Here is a 14,519-nt window from a genome sequence, read left to right as displayed (position 1 = left end):
TACTTTTTATTAAAAATTAACATTCTGTCAATTGATAGTAAAGAGATTAAGGAATAGAAAAGGAAAATGGAAAATGCCTTGCCAGAAAGACTTTAAAAAGTTATGATCCTGTGTTTCTAAAACTCTTTCAATGATTTTGTCCTTTGAAAAAAGAAATAAAATGGGAATAATATGATCTGAAAATGCAACTAGAAAAAGTAGTTTAAATAATCCATGGCAGACAAATAATGAAATATTATTCAGACATTAAAACCATGCTGTAGGAAATTACTTAATATAGACAAAATTGATAATATAAATAATGTGAAAAAAGACCAAAAATATCTATAGTATGATCACAGTGATTTTAAAAGGACCATGTGTATATAAAAATATTACCAATGTACATTATAAAACATATTAATATAGTTTTCTCACTGACAGAATTATGAGCAATTTTTATGATATTTTCTTATTTTCATCTTCCTAATTTTTAAAATAATCCACGTTGGAGTGATACTATTTTGGAATCAGAAAAATACAATTAAACAAGAATAATAAAGATATTATTTTGAGACTTTTTTTTTCTATATTGTCTATGGAAAACATTCCATGTATCACTCAGGTCCACACAAGTTATACAAAGTCCCCAAAAGTTGCTCCCCTCAAAGTAAGAATGTATCCCTTTCAATTACATAAGAAATCTAAAAATGAGACTTCTAATCTGACATTCTAGACAGCTGGACAGCATAATCTGTGTCTTTAGAATAGAAAAAAATAATCTAAAAGGAAAAGAAGTGATCACATATTTTCTCTCACTTGAGCAATGGCTGTAATTAAGAATAATCTTCAAATCTGTACCACTGAGAGTAACACACTTTGCTCCTAAGACTAGTTCTCACAGGAGTTTTCTCTGAGGAGGACTGTCTTATTGAAAGATATGTAGCCCAAGTTTGGTTTTTTTTTTAAGGTATATTTTTAATGCTGTTTATTTATTTGGGGGGGGGAGGGGCAGAGAGAGGGAGAGAGAGAATCCCAAGGAGGCTCTGTGCTGTCAGTGCAGAGCCTGATGTGGGGCTCCATCTTACAAACCTTGAGATCACAACCTGAGCCAAAATCAAGAGTCAGACACTTAACCAACTTAGCCTCCCAAGCACCCCTAGCTCAAGTTTTTTTAATCTCTGTTTGCTCTGTATTTAAAAAAAAAAAAAAAAAAACTTTTAAATGTTTTTATGTATTTTTGAGACAGAGAGAGACAGAGCATGAGCAGAGGAGGGGCAGAGAGAGAGGAGGACACAGAATCTGAAGTAGGCTCCAGGCTCTGAGCTGTTAGCACAGAGCCAGACATGGGACTTGAACTCATGGAGGGTGAGATCATGACCTGAGCTGAAGTCAGATGCTCAACCAGCTGAGCCACCCAGGTGCCCCTGCTCTGTATTTTTAAAGAATGAATTACTTTTTATAAAATTAACACTTAACAAAGTACAGATGATGATGTTCTTATTGAAACATCCTTGCCAGATGTGTAATTCCACAGTGAGAAGCCCTGGGGAGGTTTGTCCTGTGGTTTGGCACAGTACCTAGCATATTACTAGTACTCAATAAACACATGTTGAATAAATTTTCTTGGGCAAGACACTACTTGGTAGTATGGTTTCTGATTTATATAATGAGAATGCCACGGTCTAAAAGTGTTTGTGATCTCCTGTAATTCATGCGGTGAAATCTTAAGTCCTAAAGGAGATGGTATTAGTGGACGGAACCTTTGGGAGCTTAATCAGTTATGAGGGTGAAGCCCTAATAAATGGAATTAGTGCCCTTGTAAAAGAAATTCCACAGCAGCCTAAATGGACTAAGAGAATAGGGAAGATCATTTTTAAGAACACTTTCCAATTCTAAAACTTCTATAATTCCAACAGAAGCCTATGTTATATTGCCCTGGAAGAAATTATCTGCCAAATGCTGGATCAAATCCTACTAGGAGGAAGAAGAAAAACTTCTTTTGCCTTTTCAAAATAAGTCTTCTAAATTAAGGATGACTTCTGTAACATAATAAAGTATATGAACCAAAATTATAGGGGATAAATTTATCTAATATAGAAACTTTATTCAGAAATTTAAAATTAGGGGTGCCTGAGTGGCTCAGTTGGTTAGGCATCTGACTCTTGATTTTAGCTCAGGTCATGATCTTATGATCTTATGGTTTGTGAGATCAAGCCCTGTGAGGCACTCTGGGCTGACAGTGCAGAGCCTGCTTGGGATTCTTTCTCTCAGCCGCTCCCCCACTTGAGTGCATGCATGTACACGTACCCATGCTCTCTTTCTCTCTCTCAAAATAAATAAATAAACATTAAACAAAGTAAAATTTAAAAAAAGTTTAAAATTCACATGAAATGAATGTTAATTTATTTGTGATATATCAAATAGTTTTATAACTCAATATATAGATTGATAGAATGGTTGCTAGCTTTTGTATAGAAATCAATGAACCCTTCTTCCTGACAACCAAATGCCTTCTCTTTTACCTGCCCATATCCCAAGGGTTCAGTCTGGTTGTTGGAAGGCAATTTTCCCTAAGGTTTCTTTCATTTCTGCATATAGTGGGAAGAGGTGGGATTTCCAGTCATCTTAGGACCCATTATGCTGATGAGTAGTAGTGATTCCCAAAAGAATCCATGCAGCAGAATCTGATTTGAGAAGGTAAGAGAAGAGTCTACAAAGTCTGAACTATAATCTAATGGTACACTTTGTCATAACAAAACATCTAGTTTATAAATCTAAGATTTTATTTGAAGCTACTAACATTTTCTGCCAATATTTCCTGTTCATCAGTAATCCTTCTGTATTTGAACATATAAAACTTATGATAGACTTTGCTTTACAGTAAGCATATTACAGGGGTGTCTGGGTGGCTCAGTTGGTTAAGTGTCTGATTCTTGATTTCGGCTCAGGTCATGATCTCATGGTTTGTGAGTCTGAGCCCTGCAACTCTGAGCCCTGAGGTTCTGCATGGAGACTGCTTGGGATACTCTATTCCTCTCTTTCTCTCTCTGCTCCTCCCTTCCTTGCTCTCTCTTTCTGTTTCTCAAAATAAATAAACACGAAAAAAATAAGAATATCACAGAAGAAAAGAAGAGAGATATAAAGTAGCCAATTTTTGTTCTGAATTTTGAAACTCATACCATAAAAAAAGGAGTTTGATAGAAAGAAAGGTAGTAATGAGTAGATGTCATCACAAAGAAACAATGGGCATATCAGATAGGTTAAAGGATTCAAAAGCACCAAGAAACTGTTCCCTATTTCCCACTTAATGCCTAGAAATGAATTCAAACTCACAGATCCCTCTTGAGTCTAATATAGAAATGGCCTCAGTTATCATCCCACAGCTTCCATTCATTCTGGCACAGAACTGAGAAAATCAGAATGTCTTGAGGAATAGAAAGTCTTTGCCTTTTTTGGACTATCACAAAAGTGCAAAGTGCCTTACAGAAAACCACACTAAGTTTTTATAGCCATAAAAGAGTACAGAAAGGGCTGAGTAGTAGCAGAGTTGTTGACCTGAAGTCAATAACAAACATCGAGATTCTCTGAATAAACTGACAACAGAGGGAAAGATCAGAGGACATACATCCAGAGAATGTTAGTTTTGACATATGAGAACAATGATTATGTAATCCCCATAACTCAAAAAAGCTATGTCATTATACCACTCCAAAAGATATTAAGCACATCTATCCAGAAATGAAGTTAGAATTGAATCAACTTAGATTTATTTTTGTCATAAATAATGGGACCTCCAAAATAGATGTCAGTTTAGTTATTACAAAATAAAAGAGTTAGAGGTCTTGTACATCTGAGATGGTAGACTGAATTTTTTTTACACATTACGTGTGCTATAGAAGCATTTTTAAATCTTTGTCAAAAACCGTAGCTAAACATAAAATGCATCATTTTATAGAATATCCCTTAGACCCAAACTAATCTAACACAACTTCAGCAAAACTGTCTGAAACCAGCATACAGATACAATATGCTTTCCTTTTGGTTACAGATGCCAGAAAACTAAATCAAGGTTATAGTGCCAGAGAGGAATATTCATTAACTCTGTTCCTTTACTAGTGATGGAGGTGGAAATGTTGTATTTCAAAACCACCTGGGAAGTTTTTTAAATGTCACCTATTCTGGTTATTGGAGAGCAAATATAATGTGAAAAAGAACTCTACTCATGCACATCAACTTGGGAACAGGTGATTTTTTTCTCCTGACAAAAATATGAAGGAATGTTAAATTGTAAGCCATCTCATATATTCTTGGAATAAGTAATAAATTTATTATCAAACACAAATTACCACCAGGAGACATATCCTCTCTTATACATAACCTCCTTAAGTTTCTCTTTTCTGGTCTCTTTCCCTCTAAAGAACTGGCTTTGTTGTTAATCTCAGCCTGATTTAATTTGTCTAAACATATCTTAAGAAAAAAAATATGAGCACATGTTATGCTTTGTGGAAGACCTCCATCAGCTTACTGCAGGATTTTTTTTTACAATCATTTAAAATCCCATAGCAATGTGTGGTGTGTGTATGTGTGTGTGTATGTGTGTGCTTTTCTTAACACAATCAACAAACAAAATGAAACCTGTTTTCAAGCTACACAAGATGTCATCTAACTTGACCTTTACCTTTTCTAGTAAAGAAAAAGTCATTCATAAAGATGCAGTCCTTGATCCTTAAAGGCTCTGATGGAGAGATTGATTATTGCTTAGATACACACCGACTTTCTTCAAATTCAGTCTTCGAACTAGCAGGAAGATGTGTTTTTCTCTATTTCTGTATTATCATGTTAGGCTGTATTATTTTTTTTAACATTTATTTATTTTCAAGAGACAGAGAGACACAGTGCAAGGAGGGAGGTGCAGAGAGAGAGGCAGACAGAATCTGAAGCAGGCTCCAGGCTCTGAGCTGTCAGCACAGCTGAGAGCCTGATGTGGTGCTCGAACCCACCAACAGTGAGATCATGACCTGAGCTGAAGTTGGACGCCTAACCGACTGAGCCACCCAGGTGCCCCAAATGTTAGGTTGTATACTTGAGACTGTGCCAATCCTGTATCCTGCAAAATAAAAATTATATATTTCATATCCAGCTATTAGTTATCAGTCTACACTGACATGAGGGTATCTCCTTGAATTCATAAAATAAGTATGACTTTGATCCTAATGAGATTGTTGTTGTTTCCATTGTTTCAAGGGCAGAATGGTGGAAGATGATGAATAAATCTGTTTCGTTGGAGAAATAAATACAAGGCTAATTAACTGGATGCCATATTTTCTTAAATTAATCCAATATTTTACATCAATATTTGACTAGCTCACCTATCAAATTGTAACATTTTGATTCAAACCTATCTTTAAAGCATTCATTTATAGACTATATTTCATGGGATTTTGAACAAAGGAAAGTCAAGTGTATGTGACTATATGATCCCAGAATGAGAAGATCTCACAAAAGGATTATCAATGTAGAATTTAATGAAATCATGACTCCTCTACAAAGCATGTACATTGCCACTGACCAACTCAATTTCAACAGCTAAGTCTGAAGACCAAGACTTCAAAGTATTTTGAATTATTGCCCCCATCTTATGCAGTTATTGTGTTTTACACTTAGGTATTTGAGTTGCTTAAAAATGCAGACAGTGAAAAAAATAAATAAAAGAAAAAATCAACTATAGTCCTGCCAATTCTATACAACTCTTTCCCCATTCATTGTTGTCTGACTCCTCTAGGATGGAAAAGAAAGAAGGATAAATGCGAAAATTGAGTGAGCCAGAATGATGAAAAATAATCAGAAGCAGAAGAATAAAATTCAATCTACCAATAATTTTAATAGAAAATTACCTCCATATTTATCATTAAATGTGTTTGTTGTCAATCAAGGAAGCATGTCCTAATATAAGTTTTATGAGTGTTTACAGAAAATTAATGTAAGTGACATCAAGTGTAAAGACGTAGTGATGTTTGGTTTTGTTTTCTCTGTTTGTCTATTACCTGCCTAGAATCTCTGTTGCCCTCTTCTCATAAGAGAGCCTTCTTTTCTTTTCCAGAATGGCTTTCCTTCTAACTCATGTGACCAACCATCTCCATCTTACTGTCCACCTCCTCCCATCCCTACCCCTGCTCTAGGAGAATTGATAGTGTGGCACATATTGTGGACCCTATTTTGGGCATTCCTAAGGGCAATTAAGTGATAAAACAATAGGCTTTCATGAGGGAAACAGCCAAGGAAAAGATTCAGAGATGGAAGGAGAAGGGGAGTCAGAGAGAAAGACTAGTTTAAATCTGGATTTACTTATGGCAAGGCAATTTCTAAGAGTCATTTGTAACTAGAGTCAGCAAAATTTCTAATTAGCTTTAGCTCATTTTAGGTAAGTTTTCTCCTTTAGAGAAAGAGAAGAAAGGAGAAGACTCCTTTCTAAAGGAAAGTGAAAATTATTGCCTTCAAGTCAAAAGTATTTGGGCAACTGCATCTCTTTGAGAAATATAATTTATGCCAAAATATCATTTTAAAATTGTGCTAAGATTGAGCAAGTCAGTACATGTAAAGACTGAGAAAGTCATATATCACATGATTTCACTCATATGTGGAATTTAAGAAACAAAAGAGATGAACATATGGGGAAAAAAGAGAGAGAGGCAAACCATAAAACAGACTCTTCATTGTGGAGAACAAACTGAGGGTTGCTGGAGGGGAGGTTGGCAGGAGGATGGGTTAAATCGATGATGGGTATTAAAAAGGGCACTTGTGATGAGCACTGAGTGTTGTATGTAAGGGATGAATCACTAAGTCTCACGCCTGAAACTAATATTACACTGTACGTAACTAACTGAAGTTTAAATAAAAACTTGGGAGAAAAAAAAATTAAGCAAAAATTTATTAAATCAATGAATGCTTATATCATTTCTAAATTTGTCATATCATCATATTTAGTCAAATATTATATATGCATATATAATGCACTTAAAATATAGGCAATATTAAGACTTCGCACTTCTTAAATGCATATTAAACACTTCTTAATCAGTGAGAAAGAGCTCCACAAAAATTAACTGTGGATAAAAGATACCACAATCCTTATCACAGTCTGCTCTGGTTCAAACATTCGAGCATATATACATATACCTTATTCATCACTGAACTATTAAAGGCTCAGATCGAAAACAAATTTTGAGCAAATCTGAGATAGAAAGATGCCATTACATAAAGCCAAAATGTGTAGAATTTAGGAGAACTCACAAATGTTACTGACTCCGTGCCAGTAGAATATATTGTAAATGAACAGAAAGTCAAATACTACACACTAGCAAACACAAGGAGTCATTAAATTATGGTCTATAACCATGGCAATCTAATTTTTTTCCTAGGATGTAATAAAAATCACATCCTCAGAAACATTATGTAGAGAAGAAAGTAGGAGAATTTTTTTTTCTTATTTTTAATTCTACACGAGTGGTCTGCAGTCTCCACTCCAATGCCAGTAACAGCAATAATGATGGTAACAGCAGTGTTCACTGACAATAATGTTTTGAAGGTAAAGTAGTCATCAGATCCCAAGGCAGTTTTACTTCAACATATATTCTTAAAAGAAGAATTTCTGAACCACTGATTTAGCAGAAGAATGGATTCTTTGCATACGTATCTTGGTGAGGTATAATTTAGCACTGAGCCTAGCACATGCCAGATATTCAATATGTATTTGTTGTATAAATAAATAAATAATAAGTAAAAGACAGCTTTCTGGTCTAGTTCAATGATTTTGTTTTACAGATGAGAGTGCTGAAAAAAGGCTGTCATGTGTTTAAAGTTACAGTTATTTGATGGCAAATCCAAATCTAAAATTCATGGTCTAGAGTCTTTCTACCAAATTGTGTTGTCAGAATGCATTCCACAAGAGTGAAATAGTGATATAATGAAGTGGGTAAAAGGGAAGAATTTGCATCCAGAGAGTCTGAATTCATATCTTTGCTCTTCTACTTAGAATGTTTGGCAATTTGGGCAAGTTTATTAATTTCTCCTTCCTTAGTTTATTAAGATAGTCAGTACCTTCTCAGTGTAGTTGGTGAAAAAAAAAAAATGAGTTAATACATATGAAAAGTCTTAGTAGAGTCCCTGGTATACAGTAAAGGCTCAACTAATATTATTATTATTATAAATAATTAAACCAATGACTTTATGAAGTCAGATATGACATTCTGGGATGCTCAATAATGAATGCTATTATTTGTTAAATACTTTTATACACCAGGAATTTACAGGTTATTTATAGTATCGCATATCTGTGCAAAACAGTTTTAATTAAAATCAATGTCAGGAAGCAGAAATGCAGTGGTTTAGAGTGAGGGATCTAGATATATACTCAGTGGGTAAGAATGCCTGTTTCACCAAGTGCCAGCTCTGTAATTGGACACATTTTATTTCATTTACTTAACAAACATTTATAAAGTTTCACTATGTGTCTGGAATTGTTCTAAATACTGTACAGTTATTGAGTTGTTTAATCTTCATAAAAGAGGTAGGGATTTTATGATACCATTTTGCAGACAAACAAACTGAGATAGTAGTAACAAAAAGCAGCATAATGTAGTGATTGAGCACAAAACCTCTTGAAAGTGACGACCTGGGTATAAATCCTATATCTTCCACTTCCTAAGACATGACTCAGATGTTTTATGATAGTTAACTCTGCATCAATTTCCTCTTCTGTACAGTATGATAATAACAGTACCTGCCACAAGAGTTGCCAAGAAATTAGAAAAATGCCTCACACACAGTAATTGCTCAAAATATGTGAAAGGTTAACATTGTCACTGTTATTATTATTATTACTGTTAAAATTATTATTACAGGTGTAAAAACCAAGGCTCTGAGAGAAGTAGTCACTAAACCAAAGTAAAGTGACAAATGAGCAAGATGGAAAATTAAGCTCAGTTTATCTGTCCCTAGAGTCTGGGCTTTGTGATTGTGACTTGCTTTGCTTTAAAGGACCATTGGCCTCTCTCCATGGATTACAAGCTCATAGATAGTCAGCTTCATCTTGTTAGATATAGTAGAAGTGGAGTGACTCCAAAAGTCTGAAAAGCAAATTACATGACTTCCAAGCATTGATCAGGGCTTTGCAACAGACGTCTCCTTTACGTAATTTCAGAGTGACAGACTTCTGTCATATGCCCCAATCTAATGTTCCCTTAGTCACATTTTTGCATACATGCCCAATTGATTTCTCATTTGCTAAACTATGTTACAATACTGATAATAAAGTACTGAGAGTCAAAGAATGACTAAGGAGATAGTTTTGGAAACAATATAGATATACTTAGTCTCAGACTAATGGAATTCCTATATGTCATGTTATCACTTTTTTAAAACCTCTTCAAAATGTTCACACAGTTTGATGTTGATCACTTCCAGGTTTGGTTTGCCTGTTTGCCTACTTCTTATTCTCCTTTTTTTTCCCCACAATGGCTTATGTCTTCACGCTGACAAAAGATGATAGTGTGATACATTTTTCACTTGCACATAGCTACATCTGTGACTTTTTTTAAAATAAGATTTTCCATAAACATCTTCTGCTCTCAGGGAAAAAAAATCCTTCTGGGAATTGTAGAAATAGGAAGACAAATAAGACATGCACCAAACAGAAACAGAATTAATACTAATCGGATTGCTTTGCAAAGTTTCAGAAACTTCATACTTGATATCAGACTAGAATATTAATTATGTAATGAAGTTAATAAAACCAAGGTATCTCTTTAGAGAAGTTTCCCAAGGACACCACTTTCTCAGCTGCATAAACTTCTAATGACATTACCCAAGGAATTGTTAGTTTCAGTACAAGAGCTTTGCCCCAGAATCACAATTAAGTTGGCCCTTCCCCGTAGGACCTACCCACTTACCATGTCTTTCTCTCCAGCAAACATACAATGTTATTGAGCTACAAATGAATCTCAAATTACATATACAGATTATCCAGCTACAAGCATTCTCTCTCACAGTATTTCAGTTCAGACTGGCACATATCCACACATAATGGAAAGAGTGTTGGAAGAAAATCAAAAGAGTTTGGCATAAGTCCCGGTAATAGCACTTTCTAGTTTTGTGACCTTGGGCAAGTTATTTGGCTTCACTGGTTTACAGTTTCCACGTTTGTAAAACAGGGGATGATAATTCCTACTATTGCTGGTGTGAGGATTAAATACAGTATCTGTGTTTAAACACTCAGGAAATGATCAACTTCCATACAAAAGGGGAATATGGTTTCAGTGGCTTTCCTTCTTCCTTTAGTTTTAAACACTATGAAATTCACAGTTAAACTGTAAGATATACAGTGATATATATGAATACATGAAGGGATGATTTGGGGGTAACTTTTGTTGTTATTGATGTTGTTGTAGGTTAATCAATTAACCTTGGACCTGTAGAAAACAGGAGATCCCGAAGTAAGTAAATTAACAATGCCAGCCCACTGCATTTACTATTTGCCATCACAGAGGGATGCAAAGGATTGTATAGGTTATGGTGAAACATTAAAAAATTTGGGCTGAAACATTAAGAAATTAACAATGATGGGAAAAGGGAGTGAGAAATGAGAAGATTGAAGAAGTAGTTAGGTCCAGAATCACTTTATAAAACTCACTCTTGTTTTAATCAATTTAATAAGCTAATTTTTAGGATGCAAAAATATTTGAAATACCATTCTCCTCTGCATTCTCCAATGATCATGATGCCCTTAGGAGGCACTTAAATGTTTACTTAATGCATCCCTGAAAAAGCTAATATGACATAAGCTAGTTTGCTGGAAGACATCTTTAATATACTCACGTCTTCCAAATTTGCAATTCCTTGCTTTACAGAGTGAGCACTCTGGTATACCTACTGCTTTCCTACTAGTCCAACTGAGATAAAGGTTTTATTGTTTTACTGGCCTGATTAAAAATAGATCTATATATCCAACTTCTGGTAGATCCAAAGCACTGATATGGTCACTATAACTATTTCCCACCAGAAAAATCTTGCAGAAAAATCTGCAAGTCCACATGTATGTTTTAATTTACACAAAATTTCCAAGTGTTTTGTGTATGTAGCATATAGGAGGTACACCTTATTCTTTTTTCTTTCAATTCATGGATTAGTTTACCATGTAATCACTTGACACTGTTTTTAAATTTATTTTACTCATTGTTTTCCATTGCTCCTACCTGACTTCTCCAAAACCATGAGGCTATTTCCATACACCATACAACCCCAAGTGTTTTTCAGTGACCATCTCTTCCCTTCATGTGACTGATCTAAGCACCCCAGGTTCTAAGCCCCATGATAGTTAAAACTCCCAGATGAGACAGAACCAGGAAAGAACCCTCAACCTCTTTACTTTGGCTCTTTACTTCTGAGGCACCCAAAAACTGCATGTTGTTTAGATAGGATCTTCCTCATTGCCTCGGTCCCAAGGGTCCACATTTTCATATGACCTGAAAGTTTGCTCTATCTGCAGGGTGACCTGAGTGTGCTAATTATGGATGTCATGTAGCTGGGATCCCATAGTCCACCCTGAGGGCTGAACCAGGTCTGTGACAAATTAGCATCTTTCAATTAGAACAATTCTGCAAATACACACAGTTGCCCTGCTTACACATGCCCGGAGAAATATGAACTCTCCTTTGTTTTCTTTTTTACCTTGCTCTAGGGCAGAGGTCAGAAAAATTTTCCTGTACATGATCAGATAGTAAATATTTTAGGTCTTGTAAGCCAATTGTCTATGTTACAAGTATTCAACCCTGCTGTTGTACAAAATTACCCAAGGACCAAACAAACAAACAAACCTAAATGAGAATTCCAGCAACTTGTCCAAACAAACAAACAAACCTAAATGAAAATTCCAGCAACTTGTCCAAGTAGTGAGTGACAAGATGGGTTTAGAACCTACAGTTAAGTAATGGCAAATTTTCCACAATTATTTCATCCAACACATATGTACTGAGGGCCTACTTGTGCTAAGCACCATTCTGGATGCAGATACACCAGCATGAAAAGGCCTACCCTCATACCATTTATGATTTAATAAAATCAACTCCTTCATGCACTTAAAATAATATTCAAAAGCTTGGAATTAAAAGTTGTATCTTTTTTGAACTCTCATCCAAATCTCCATAGGCAGGCTCCTTCACCAACTTTTGTTTTAGGCCCTCTGTTAGTTACCTGCACAACTCTAACACCGTGTCAACACATCTCTTCATGACTGTCAAAATTAATATGTGCCTCTACTTTCCTAAAGATGAGGATATTGTGTCCCTTTTCATTTCCTATTCTTCTTTCAGATTTCTTCCCCATTCCAAGTTTTTTTGATGAACTTTTTACAAAAGTAAAAATAAAATTTTTTCATATTTACATTTTTCTCTGTAATGGTAATTTCCTGTTTTGTGTTTTGTAATTAGCTTATTTTAAATGTTGAAAACTATATAAACAAAATATATCATCTTAACTATGTAACTATTTGGTGCAAGTTCAGCTACTATTCTATCATTTATTTTCTCTACAGAAGTAATATAATGTTCAAGTGGGTTCTCATTTCTTACATAGCGTGAGTAGTCTTTTAATTTACTAGTTATATATAGACTGAGGCATTATAATACAGTAGTCTTCTGAATATGCAATTTGAATTGAATGGACTGTCTTAATATGTAAATGTGCAATATGTTAATATGTATGTATCTTGCTAAAAGTTAACAAGAAACATTTTAGAATGGGTTTGCATGCAGCCTGAGGAGTTATAGGAGTAAGAAATACAGGTACGATCTTGGGACCTACAAAACCTGTATTTCTAAACCATTATTTCTTATCATTTGCATAACATATTTTCATTCTGTGAACATATTAGGAATAAAAAATAAAAACAGTGAGGGATGTCATTGATTTTTCTTCACAATTTAGGAACAGATTCTCATTTTCAAAAGCAAAGAACATAACAGTTATGATCTGTCTTAAGTCAAACAAAATTCTGTCATTATTTCAGGATTTATTAACAAAAATAGTAAAAAATAGGTCTATTTTCTAAGTGATTGCTTGTAGAAATGACCCTAACTAAGGTTTGCTATGGTTTCCTTTGGTTTTTGTTTTTGAGAAATCTATTCTTATTCCAATCAGGAGAAGTCATATTCACCTTCACATCTGATGAAGGATAAGGTACCTCTGAAGCCAGGGTGATTATCTTCCCAGCATTTTCTGTCTTGTCTGGAATAATAGGGTAGCCTTCTATTCTAAAGAATAAATGACAATTACACATTTCCACCTACTATGAAAACATCATATTAACTTCATGATTTTTTAAAATTGTTTTCCATATGAGAAATTACAGATAAATTACTTTATGATATATCTACTCTATCATCTGCAAGCATTATCATGGTTGAAACTTGAAATAGATCTATGAAGAAGATTTTCCTTAACAATATTTAATTATAAACTTATGCACTACTTTCATGAAAGCTGTATTTTTAAAAATGAGCAAATGTTAATTTTTAGGTCAATATCTAATAGCTATCTGATAATTTTTCTAGTTCAGTTAGGATACATTGTCTTTATATATCCATCTATATATTGACTCATAAATGATGTTCTTTAAAAATTAAGTTTCCAATATTTGGGGAAAAGTTACTTTTACCTAAATATTATTTTTTGATCACAAAATGCCTTCTCCAATAATACTTTTCATTACACATCTTTGAATAAGTTTTTGTTGTTTTTAATATCCACAAATATTATTACTATCATGTCATCTTGAAACAATGGCAAGATGAGGAAATATTTTTTAAAACAGAGCTTGAAAAGACATTAATGTCAAGGAGATTTTTCAGAAATAGAACATGACAGCCTATTTTCTGGCTTTTCATTTGCCATTATTAATTATCTTCAAGCCCAAAAAGCAGACACCAAATAGAGTGAAGACAAGGATCCGTTGCTGCTTTTCTATTCCTAGTCTAACATACTTCTTTCAAAACAGTTGTGAGATGGGCCTGCTAAACATTTTGGTAAAAGCCCTAAAAGGAATCATTATAAAAAATGCATGGTGCTGCATGATTAAATGACTTTGTTGACATTTAGCACATCATGATCAGGTTTTAATAAAAGGGGCATGTGCCTATAAGATCTTGTAAAGTCTTGTAAAGAGGTAAATAATCTACAGACACTTGCCTTTTTAAAATGATTACCGGGAAACTAAGCCTCAGGAGACACATGAGTCGCAATAAACAAAAGCAGCCAACCTTTCATTTACCTGTTTGTATTGAAGTTGATGTGCAATTACTTAGCATTTCTTTTTAACAAAAACTTGCATGCATTTTTCCCCAGAGAAAGATATTAAAATGCCAATACCTTAGTATGCACATATAATACTCCCCAGAAAATATTAAGAAAATCAATAAAGAAATCAATATCAGTCTAGAGTCTGCAAGAGTTGCAAAATACATTGATGGCTTCCTTTTCATGTGTTT

Source organism: Panthera leo, chromosome A1, assembly GCF_018350215.1.
Source record: "Panthera leo isolate Ple1 chromosome A1, P.leo_Ple1_pat1.1, whole genome shotgun sequence".
In the NCBI taxonomy this organism is placed as follows: Eukaryota; Metazoa; Chordata; class Mammalia; order Carnivora; family Felidae; genus Panthera; species Panthera leo.
The sequence above is the reverse complement of the archived record's forward strand: the minus strand, read 5'-3'. Positions refer to the sequence as shown.